The sequence below is a fragment of the Triturus cristatus genome, chromosome 6 (assembly GCF_964204655.1).
Source record: "Triturus cristatus chromosome 6, aTriCri1.1, whole genome shotgun sequence".
Taxonomy (NCBI): Eukaryota; Metazoa; Chordata; class Amphibia; order Caudata; family Salamandridae; genus Triturus; species Triturus cristatus.
The window spans coordinates 1418270387-1418282884 of record NC_140589.1 but is presented as its reverse complement, the minus strand read 5'-3'; the positions used below and the strand labels follow the sequence as shown (position 1 = coordinate 1418282884).

Genomic DNA, 12498 nt, shown 5'->3' with positions numbered 1-12498 from the left:
CAAGCCCGGAGAGAAGTCAAAGGCAAAGTTTTTGGCTTTACCGGAGCGTATTATTGCCTATATGCACTCCCTTATCCCACCGAAGAAAGTGGATTGGGATAAGTTGACTGCATGTCATCAGAAGGAGTGTGTTGGATTTCTTCATCAGATTAAAGGGGTGTTTCACGACTTTAGTGGTCAGGATTTGTCACTGGAGGGGGGTGTTCACTTGTTCGTGAACAGGTTTGTCACTAACCTGCTCCCTGAGTTTGCATCTAGGTTGCAGGCCTTGTAAAGTACCTGGACGACCTTCTCGCCATCGGTCATATTGAGTATGGCACAGTACTATGAGCATAGAGAGAACGAGGACAAAGTAAGGATGGAAAAGAAGGCAAAAGATTTGAAGATGAGGGAGTTAATGCAGCAAGTTGCAAGAGGAAGAGGTAGAGGATGCGGTTCAGGTTCGGGTCCACGGCCACACCGAACAAATAGGGGTGGTGCTTCAGGTGCTCCCTTGGGACCCAACCAATGTGTGTACTGTAAAACGGAAGGACACTGGTGGAACGAATGTCTGGAATTGTTGCAGAAAGTTAGAGCTCGGAGAGATCAGTGGTTTTGAGGCAGAGGATGAGGGGGGGCACAGTCAGGGGACGCATCTTACAACAGGCAGAGCGGGATTTATTTTGATGACTCTCGGGGAAGACATTACTACCACAACGACTATGACATGGATGAAGTGACAGGGTTGTCTCAAAGCTAGGACAGCCAAGGGCATGGTGAGAGACCAGTTCCGGTGCCTGTGAATCAGCATGGACCATACATTACTGCAGATTTACAAGGTACCTCTGAGAAATTCCTAGTCAATACAGAGCTATGAATAGCTCTGTTTCACGTTCACTGGTCCCGGGGGCAGCTCTGTCTGGCCAAAACAATGTTTCAGTGGGTTTCTCAGGCATAGCGGTTGTTAGCCCCAGTTCCAAGCCTCTTGCTTTGACTATCGGCCGCTTTACAATTGACTCACCATTTCTACTAACGTCCAATTGTGGGGAGAACTTACTAGGCCTGGATCTGTTAAAAAGATTGCATACGACAATATATTGTTCCCCAGATGGTGTTTAAATGACTGTTGGCCCGCGAGTTGCCTATGTCAAACAATGCTTCGCAAAGGATGATCCCCTCCCTCCCGAATTCTGGGATGTGCCACACACGTTATGGGCTACAGGAGATACAGATGTGGGGTTGTTTCAGATCCCACAAGTCTCTATACAGATGAAGGAAAATGCTAGACTGCTTCAAATTCCCCAATAGAAGATATACCAGGCAGGAGAAAAGGCCTTTTTGAAAATAATACAGGAATTGAGTCTTGCGTGATTGAAGAGACAGCAGCAAATGTGTGCAATAGCCCTATCCTCTCTATTCTTAAAAAGGCACCTCTGGACTGTTCTGACACCCACCCTGATATTTACCGTTTCGATATTGATCTTAGAGAGCTCAATAAAGTTGTGGATCCCCAATATCCTGTGGTCCCTGACATTACAACAATATTGACAATGATTCCCCCGGCAGCTAAATTATTCTCAGTGATTGATTTAAAAAACGCTTTCTTTAGCATCCCAAAACACCGCAGCAGCCGTCATCTGTTTGGATTTGCAATTGTCGGTCGGAGTTTTAGATTCTGTCGTGCTCCACAAGGCTATACAGAAAGCCCCAGTATTTATAGTCAGGAATTGAAAGCGCAATAAGATGCTTTTGAACTCCCCTCTGGTAATGTGCTGCTGCAATATGTTAAATTTCTCCTAGTGGGCTCAGACACTGAAAAAGGCTGTAAAGAGGCCACGGTTAAATTGTTTTTACATTTGGCACTTCATGGACACAAGTTATCACTTTCAAAATTTCAGTATTCTCGACAGTAGGTCACCTACCTAGGTCACCTACTGACGAAGGAGGATGCAAGCTAATACCTGAATGCATAGCTGCTATCACTAACTTGCCTGTTCCTAAAACCCAATGCCAGGAACACGCGTTCCTGAGGATAACTTTGTATTGGTGGCACTGGATCCCAAACTTTTCCTCACTAACAAACCCCTTCTTTACCTCACCACCAAAGACGTGCATTAGACTTTGCCTTGGACACCTGCATGCCAGCAAGCTTTTGAACACTTAAAGACTGCGCTTTGCTCTGCTTCTGTGCTTGGTACTCCAGACTACCAGAAGCCTTTTGTGTTTTATGTACATGAGGCAGATGGTTGCACGCTTTCTGTTCTAACACAGGGTTTTGGTGGTAAGCAGAGGCCCTGCACTTACTTCTCTGCTATTTTGGATAATGTTGCCAGAGTGCTCCCGAGCTTCCTGAGAGCTGCCGCGGCACGACAGTATCTATCAGGCAATCGGCAGGGATCATTATTGATACTGACCCCACAGTTATGGTACCTCATGCTGTGGACATGCTTTTGAACAAGACAAAGATGCAGCGCCTCACCAGTGCGCGTCTCACTGGATATATACTAACATTATTTGCTCCGCACATTACAATCAAAAGATGCGCTACCTTGAACCCAACCATGTTACTACCCCTCCCTTCGGAAGAAAAGGACAGTGATGTGCATGATTGTCTTTTCCGGACTGAAGAGGAAACGAAGGGACAGGTAGACCTGACAGATGTTTCCTTATCTGACCCCGAAGGGGAACTATATGTTGATGGCTCTTGTTTCAAATTGCCGGATGGCACTACTACTGCAGCCTATGCAATTACCACATTACATACCATAGTTGAGACATCCCGTATTCCATACCAGTCGGCCCAAGCTATAGAGTTAGTCGCCCTTCTGAGAGCCTGTGAACTGAGTGAAGGACTGTCTGTTAATGTCTTCACTGACAGCCAGTATGCTTTTGGGGTGGCACATCATTTTGGGCGTCTCTGGGCAGAGAGAGGGTTCCTGACATCCCATGGGCAAAGGATACAGCACGGTCCCCTAATACCTAGGTTGTTGTCAGCATTGACGCTGAGGGCATGCTTGGAGGGTGAGGCTGTGCCTCCAAGTCAGTGTATCTTCAGAAGTCTGTATGTGCGGCCACCTGCTCCTCTGAACAGCTCCCATAACCCCATCAGGCAGGGGGCACAGCCCAAGGGGGCTCTAGCAGAGATAGGCCAGAAGAGCAACAACCGATCGATAACCAATGAAGATGAGGAGAATGATATGGAGATCTTTGAGATCAGAACCAGTATTGGCTGGATTCTGCTGTGTGTTATGGGGTACATCCTGTCCAGGGGAGTCCTTCTCCTGCTCTTCTACTGAAAGTCAGAGTGGAGCGTATGGACAAACAGTACCCCCTGCTCTCTGAAGAAAGCCAATGTGGTCTTACTAAGAACAACAGACTAACTAAACAAGTACACTTGTAGTGGATGCACTTAAAAAAGTTCAGAGATTTGCTGAGCACTGATCACTCAATCATTGAAGATGAAAAGTTCATGTTAAATCAAGCAATCAGGAAGTCAAACCTGAAAGTTAGATACACCCAGCTACAGAAAATCTGATACATTTGAGACAGCAGCTGGGAACAATTTGAGAAAATGTATGTGCAGACATACATTCCAAGTTTGGGTCCGGGCTGTCCAAGGAAGAGCAGGATGTCCAGAGTTTAGTGTGTGGTCACAATCTCATCGAAGTGGAGGTGGCTCCTCTCTGTGAGATCTTTTGTCTGAAGGTCATCAATCTGTTCTACGTGTACCAAATCTTCATTACCATCCAGTGGCTGTGTCTGGGGTACCTAGGCTATGGAATGGCGCTTCTCTTTCTGTTTGCAATCACCATCACCCTTTCACTCAAGGAGCTCTGACAGCAAGCTCGCAAATTTGGCTGACTGGTAGAGGCACACAATAATTTCAAATTGTCTGTGCTCATGAGAGATGGAGAATGTACTCAAGTAGAATCACGGATCCTGGTCAATAGAGATGTCATTGTACTAACAGGAAAGAATTCCTTCCTATCATGTGACACTAGCTTCATCAGCGGCACCCGCATTTTAAATGATGGCATGGTCACAGGTGAATGCATCCCTGTGACAAAGACCCAGTTGCCTCACTTGGACAACTCAATATCCTGGAAGGAGTTCAGTGGAGAAGATTATAAGCAACATATGCTCTTCTGTGGGACAAAGGTCATCCGAGCAGAGTCAACGAGCCAGGATCCAGCGAAGGCTGTGGTGCTGAGAACAGAGTTCAACACAACAAAAGGTGACATGGTGAGATCCATCCAGTACCGCAAACCAGTGAACTTCAAGCTGTACCAGGACATTGCATGTTTCTTTATGTTATTTATCACCATTGCAATTATCGGTGTCATTTATGTGATCAGCATTTTAGTGCCTAGAGAAGTTCCTGTAGGATCAATCATCCTTCAATCAATTGACCTTATGACCATCACAATTTGTCCCAGAATGCCGGCCGCTGTGACTGTGGGGATCCTCTACGCCAAGAGAAGACTGAAGCAGAAGTCTATCTTCAGTATGAGCCACCATTGGATCAACGTGTGCGGGCAGCTGAACCTCATCTGCTTGGACAAGACTGGGACTCTGACAGACGACAGGCTGGATCTTCTGGGGATTGTTCCGTCAGGTGGAGACAGTTTTCAGAACATGTTCTGATTCCCCCTTGGGTCCTCTCTCTCTTGGGGACCATTCTTCTGGTCCATGGGGAGCTGTCACTACCTGATCTTCCTGGATGGCCAACTGCAGGGGGAGCCTGTCGTAAATAAATTATTACGCGTTCTGAATTTCTATAAATCAATATGATCATGCATGAAGCAAGAGGCTGAGTCCGTGGTATCAGGTTCACAAGGGCTTTATTCAAAAAACTCGAGTTATAGGGAGAATAGTTCCATCACCACAAGGGATCAGGACCAGGATTCTCAAAAAGGTATTCTCCAACTTTATTCACAGAGTACAGTATATATATATTTGTAATAATATACGTAAGCAAGAGTGCTTCAGGCAGAGCAAGAGAAAATTAGATAAGAGCATGTGGGTGTGTAAGTAGGCGTGAAGGTGGGCGTCCACTTGATGATAATAGGTAAGTGTCATAGGTGGGTGGATGCCTGGAGGGGGTTGCGTGATCAGCTGGAACTTTACTGGAACTTTGCCTTACTTGTGCTCAACTCGAGCATGACGTATAACTGACGCGTGAAAGGGTTGCTATGCAACTGGGGAGTCTGGAGTCTGAAAATGAGGCCTTCAGTGTCAGGGCGACCAGCACATCTTGTATTATCTGATATCTACAGTCTGGAGCAGGGACTGATACGTGACATAGGTTGCCCATCACCAAGGGCCAATGTGGCATTTATTTCTTCGTTTACTGCTGAAGTCTCACACGGGGGCTATGGGCTTTTCACTGACGTGAGCTTTGTAATCACACAAAAAGAGACAGAAAGGCTAGGCTTTCTCCTTTGCAGATGGGTCATGTTTATCCCTACTTCTCCAGGCAGGAATGTGGTTTCGGTAGGAGTAAGCAGATAACCGTGCTCAATACTGTCTCGGCACCTCGGTCGGGGCCCCTTTGGCTGAGGCCCAAGTGTGCAAGGCCAAGGAGACGCAGCTGCAGCTTTCAGAGCGTTCTGAGGCCTGAAACCTCTTTTCGGCTCTGGCTGGGCCATAATAATGGAAATGCGGGAAAACATGATGCAAAACGTGTAGGCCTCAGAGCAGATTTGTCGTTTCTCTCATGGGAGACTGGATTATGGCAGGCCACGTTATAGCATAAGCATCATGATAGACAGGCCATGGAGGGGAAATACATAGGTGACATGAGTGGTGGGGAACACACGGGGACACATGGGCCTTATAATATTTTATTTTCCTCATTCCCTCCTTGTCCCCTAGTGGACCCTCATGTCATATCTATTCTCATGAGACAGTCAATCTGTTCTTGCAGCATTATTTTTCCATTTTCAATGCTTTGTAAATGGGGATGTGGAACACATACAGTAGCACACAGGCCGCAAATGGCCGGGCCACACTGCAGACATAGGCAACAACTGAATATCATCAATAGTATTAGTCCACAGACGGTCAACACTTTCCATCCCCATGCTGATATTATTTCCCAGAGCCAACTGGACCAGGTCCACGTGCCTGGGTCTTGGTGTATGCTTTGGGCAATCTTGTGGAGCCTTGTTATTGCTTTGTATACAGACGGTGCGTTATTAGGAATGAAAACGCAACAGCTGGAACCGATGACCCTACAGGCCCCGCCCCCTATCCGCTAGGATGACGTCAAGAACAAGACGATTCTGAAGAACGACCATTCTCATAGCAGACTGTTCCTGGGTCAAGTTCCCCAGGGCTGATGCAGTCTCATTAGCAACTGTTTCTAGAATCCTTGTTAGTCTGCGGATAAGTTTACTATTCTGGACGGGACCTATGAAGAAAAAGAATCCTTTGTTGAAATCTGTATATTGCTCCCAAGCTGTTTCAGTCTGGTCAATGCCAGAGGCATCGAGCCCTCGTTTGTGTCTGATAAGTGCTAGTTGAAGATTTTGATGATAGTTCGATGGGGCCAAGAAAACGGGTGGTAGAAGAAATGATATATAGCATGTCCCACCCCAGTCTAAGGGCAGTTGTACATAGGCTGTCTGGCCACAAATAAAGTAGGTGTGTCGTGATGCTCTGAAGTAAGACTTTCCTTTGTCTTTAAACACTAGTATAGTGTTACACTCGCTGTGCCCCAAATGTACAGAGCCTTCTTTTCTGACACACAAGTTCCCTTTTACTGGCAGGACTGTGATTGAGGATGGACCTAAATTGTGTATGGGCTTGACATTCAACACTATAAAGTCAAGGGTCGCATTTCCTTGCAGATACTCTTCATTTTCTAGATCGGTACCTTTCCTTTGGGGAAGACCTTCTTCATCTGGGAAACATGCTTTATTCATGACTTTGTTCAAGTTACCCCATACCCAGTCGCCCCTACACTCCTTATCTTGACATTCTTTGGCATCACCGTTGATGGATGTCATTAAGGCAAACCATGCTCCGCAAGAACCATTATGGGAGAATGGAAAAGGGAAAAGAGGCAACACTCCCTTCACCTTCTGATACGGGGGAAGTCGGCCACAGACCCAGCAGTCTGTAGCATTGCTAGTCTGATGTGAATGGTGCAGCATCTGAATAAAAGTATTGTTGCGTAAGGCAAGTCGATATGATAGCTCATGGGATGGCAGATCACTAAATGTGTGCTTTATGGTATCATTGGTAGAGTGTAAGAGTGAGGCAATAGGAGGAAAAATAGCATGTAGTATTAAGCTGATACATATCATCGTGATGCACAGAAGAAATAAAAATATCAAAGTCACTATACATCTACCACGTAATATTTTACAGTATTTGCTTTTCATCTTGCTCTTTTTCTCATCCGCGGTATCCAAGATCTTATGCAAGCCAGAATACATGTTCAACCGCTTCACCACCTAGTGGACTTAATTGATCAAACGGGTTCTGACTTTTTAGATCTAAGTTTCGTTTTGTACTCTTGCTGGGGAGTCTCCTCTAGTAAAGGGGGCTCAAAGTCTGAAGTCTTTATGTCTTTTTTAAACGAATCGTTATTTCCAAAGTAGCGTTTACAATGATGAAGATGAACCCATCCTTTCCGTCCTTCGACTTTAACAGCGGTCCTCGTGGTCATCAATACCAATTTGGGCGTTTTCCACCTAGGCTCAAGAGGGCTCGTCCTATCAAAGTTCCTTATGAGAACATAGTCCCCAGGAGCGAGGGAATGTTCCTTGACCTGGGTGTTGTCAGGGAAGGCGGCAGCAACCTGCGAACGACAAGAGAGTAGTGCAGACATCAAGGAAGCCAGGTAATCTGTCAGCATGTTACTATCAACATCAGTGATCTTTTTAGGCATTGGAGTGCCCCACATATTCGGTGGTCTACCAAAGACCACTTCATAGGGAGATAAGCCTGTTCTAGAATGGGCCACCATTCGCATGTAAAAGAGGGCAACCGGCAGGGCTACCATCCAATCCACACCTTTGTCTGCACAGATCTTTGCTAGTTTTATCTTTAAGGTCTGATTATGTCTTTCTACAAGGCCTGCTGCCTCAGGATGTCGTACACAATGGAACTTCCAGGTATACCCTAACAGAAGGGACACCTGTTTCATGAGTTCAGAGGAGAAAGGCTGACCGTTGTCGGAATATTTCCACGCGGTAATCCATAACGTGGGAAAAACTCTCGTACCAATTGTCTGGCGGTAGTTACAGCAGTATAATCAGGGACTGGATAGGCCTCTGTCCATCTTGATAGAGAACATACTACTACTAGGACATATTTGTAACCTCTGCATCTGTCCATTTGGATATAATCCATTTGGAGGACTTCAAAAGGATGGTCAGGTGGATGGAATCCACCTTGTTCCATTGGAATGCCTTTACCTGGGTTGAATTGGCAACAGATCATGCATGTTCTGACCTTTTGTTTCGCTGCTGCACGCAGGTGCTTGTTGAACCATATATTCTGTAAGCTGTCTAGCATTGCTTTCTCTCCTAAGTGTGCAGGACTATGTGCAGTATTTATGATCACTTGCACCATCGAATCAGGAAGAAACCACGTTTCTTTGCCCTTAGTCATCCAACCCTGATCAGTCAGTACCCCTCCTTGTTCCGACCATTTCTTTAATTCGTCTAGAGTAGCATGTGTCTGAATGTCTTGTACGTCCTTGTAAGGATCCCTAACTGTCATGGCTTTGGACATTAATGGTACCTGTGATTTCGTCATGTCTAGTGGGGTCTGAGCTGTCTGTTTAGCTGTTCGGTCTGCCAGATCAGTGCCTTGAGAAATGGTATCTGTGGCTTTAGTATGTGCTTTGCATTTCAGGATAGCTATGGCTGTTGGTAAATGTATCGCTTCCAGAAGGGCTTGAATAAGGGGGCCATGCTGTATCTTGGCCCCGTGAGAAGTCATGAACCCTCTTTCCCTCCATAGGACGCCGAAGTCATGAACTACCCCATATGCGTATTGTGAGTCAGTGTAAATGTTTACTCTCAGGTGCTTAGCTCTTATGCACGCTTGTGTCAGAGTGATGAGCTCTGCTGCTTGTGCTGACAGTATGTCTATTCTTTTAGTCTCTATGATTTCAGTAGCAGTGGTCACTGCATATGCTGCCACTAATTCTCCCGCCCCCGTCCTCATACATGAGCCATCAACATATAGTGTTAGGTCAGGGTCTGGGAGTGCAACATCTGTCAAGTCTTGTCTTGGTTTTGTCACGGTATGTATCACTTCAACACAGTCATGTGGGGAAACGTTTTCTGTACTGGAGGGCAAAAGAGTAGCAGGATTCAGTATGTTGCATCGTCTGATCTCTATGTGTGGTTGAAATAACGTCAGCTCATAACCTGTCAGTCTCGCTACAGTCAGGTGTTGTGTTTGTGTACGGTTCAAGAGAACCTCTACTGCGTGTGGTACTTGTACTGTCAGGGGGTGGCCCAGCACTATCGAGTCACTTTGTCTTATGGCTAAGGCTGTTGCTGCAACAGATTTTAGGCACGCAGGCAAAGCCTGTGCTACTGGGTCCAATGTACTAGAGAAATAAGCACAGGGCTTGTGTTTTCCTGCATGATCTTGTGTGAGGACAGATAGTGCTGTTCCATCCCGCTCTGTCACAAAAAGCATAAAAGATTTGTTGTAATCAGGGATCGCTAAAACTGGTGCTTGACATAAAGCTCTTTTTAATTCTTCAAATGCCACAGTGTGTTCTCGTGTCCAAGGGAGGACTTTAGTAGAAGCTACCTCCTGTGTCGTCAACTGTATTAGGGGCTTGGCTATGTGAGCATACTGGGGAATCCACTGCCTGCAATATGAAGTGAGGCCAATGAATGCACGTACCTCCTTTTGTGTCTTGGGCTGTGAAAGGCCAGAAATCAATTGAATACGTTCTGGTGTCAGTCGCCTACCCTCCTTGGATAGCAAGTGCCCAAGGTACGCCACTTGCTGTTCACAGAATTGTAACTTCGAAGGGGACACCTTGTGCCCCTTGTCAGCCAGGAACTTTAAAACAGTGAGTGATGCATTTTCACAGTCAGCTTCCGATCGTGCAGTAATGAGAATGTCATCTACATACTGTATCAGTGCTGTAGTGGTAGGCATATGAATACTGTCTAGTTGTCTTTTGAGCGCCTGACTGTAGACGCTAGGACTTTCCGTGAAGCCCTGTGGTGCTCTCGTGAATCTGAAGCTGCGGCCTTTTAAACTGAAACCGAAAAGATATTGGCTGTCCGGATGTATTGGGATACTGAAAAAGGCGTTCTTCAGATCGATAACTGTAAAGAATGTAGCCTTCGCATCAATGGCAGTCAATAATGAAGAAATGTCCGGGACCACAGGGTACTGTGGCACCACACATTTGTTTAATTCTCGCAGGTCCACAACTAATCTATAGACAGGTGATGCATTGGGATCAGTTCTTTTAAGAATAGGAAGAACAGGCGAATTGCATATGTTTGAATCTGTCTCTATCACCACCCCTTGTGCCATTAGTTCATCGATAATTTTCAGCAACCCTACTTCAGCTTCAGGTGGAATTTTATATTGTCGAATCCGTGGCAGCACCACTCCTTCCTTGAGGGTGACCTGGTATGGTGTAATGTTCATGAAACCTACGTCAGTCGGGCCTTGTGCCCATAGGTGCTGTGGTACATTTTGAAGCCTGATGTCAATATCTTTCATAACAAAATGTCCCTTGAAATCACGTAAATACAGTCGCACTCCTTCTGGCGAGCAACAGATAACTGCTCCCAGTTCCTTTAATGTTTTTATGCCAAGTAGGTTTTCTGGACATGATTTAGTAAGCAGTAAGTCTGTTGTATGTATTAGTGGACCAACTCCTAAAGAGACTGGTTCTGAAACCTCATTGATAATAGGCCTTCCTGAAAAGCCCAGGGATATACTCTTTGAGCCCGAGAGGGGTGCCCCTGGAACCTCGGAATGACTGATGGTAGTTCTACTTGCCCCGGTGTCAATCAAAAACTTTTTATTCTTTCCTAGTAAACGTGCATGCACATAGGGACCCGCTTGGTCCACAGGAACTGGAATAAGGGGCAAGTCGAATTCCCTCTCTGGGCTTCTTCACGAATATGCTTGGTATTCTGGGTAGTTAGTCTGAGCGTGCTCATACATTTGTGCTGTGGCGTGGGCTGGTGCAGGTGCATGGACAGGCGGTGGCGGCGGTGGAAATGTATCTGATGTCTGATGTGTGTTATTTTCTTTGGGAGGATAAGATCGTGGCTTTGTTTTACCTATCGCTATATTGTGTTTCAGGACCGCACATTCATTTACGAAGTGGCCTGGCTTCTTGCAATAATTACAGGTCCCAGTATTTTGATTCGTGCTATTCTTGTTCGTGTTTGTGTTTGCCGGTGTCGATTGGGCCACCAGCATCTTCATCTTTGTGTCTCTCATGCATCTCTTGTCCTGTTCGTGTTCCTCTCTAATTCTGTTCTGGTGGTATTGTAACATCTGTAACATTTGTGAAGGGCTGTTTGCTTGCCAGGTACTCTCAACCTTCAGTACCCTATACTTTACTTCTGGTAGGGAATTTTCTACTAGTTTGCTCACGAAAAGATGGGGATATGAATCACTACCGGGCTTAAGACCACTATTGATAGTGAAACATTTCTCGAACCTAGAGTAAAAATCGCTAGTGTCTTCGTCTGGTTTCTGTTTACAGGCCGAAATAGCATCCCAGTCTTCCTTCTTGGTAATTAGTAATCTGGGCAAAACTTGTACAAGGAGTTCAGGTAGGTCTTTAGCTCGGGGACCCAGACCAACCCCCGGGCCTCTTCCCACTTCCTCTCTTTCCAACAGATCCCAACTGAGCCTTTTCTCTCCCACCTCCCAGTCCTGTCCTTTCAGTTTCTCGTAAATACCAGCAGGCAATAGTACTTTTAATAACTTTAGAATGTCAGCATATGTATATTCTCCTAAGCGAAGAATGTCCTTTAGTTCTCGGTGAAAACCCCCCGGGTCTTTATCATGGGATGGTAACATTTTTTTCATTTCCAGTATCTCTAATTTCGACAAGGGGGTGTAGACATACACCCGTTGCAAGTCATTGTTTGCATCCTTTACAGGATGAACCTCTCGTAGGGGGTTCAGCTTGTCGTACCACTGTTCCTTAACCTGGGGTGGAGCGGGAAGCAGGGATCTAGTCACGTATACTATATACTTGTGTCGCTGATCCAGAATGACATTAATCAGTTCAGTACCCATGTTCATCCACCTGTCTAGTATTATGTCGTCCAGCAACTTATACAATAGACCAGGACCAGAATATTGACTCTCATATAACGTGATCAAATGTTGGACAATGTAAACACCAGCTATGCGCTGTTCGTTTGGTGGGAGGCTCAAGAACGTTTGGGCTACGATATCATTATTGTATATATCATATTGGGATATCCACAGGGTGGCTGATCGTGCTAATTCATTTTCGGTCGGGGTGAGGGGCTGATCATTACCCAGCCATTT

At 45.8% G+C, this 12498-nt stretch overlaps 1 pseudogene; it reads left to right on the top strand.

The window, feature by feature from the left end:
- Positions 1–313: 313 nt before the first annotated feature.
- The window catches only part of LOC146821483 (putative cation-transporting ATPase 13A4), a 35011-nt pseudogene continuing 22826 nt past the window's right edge, over positions 314–12498 (top strand).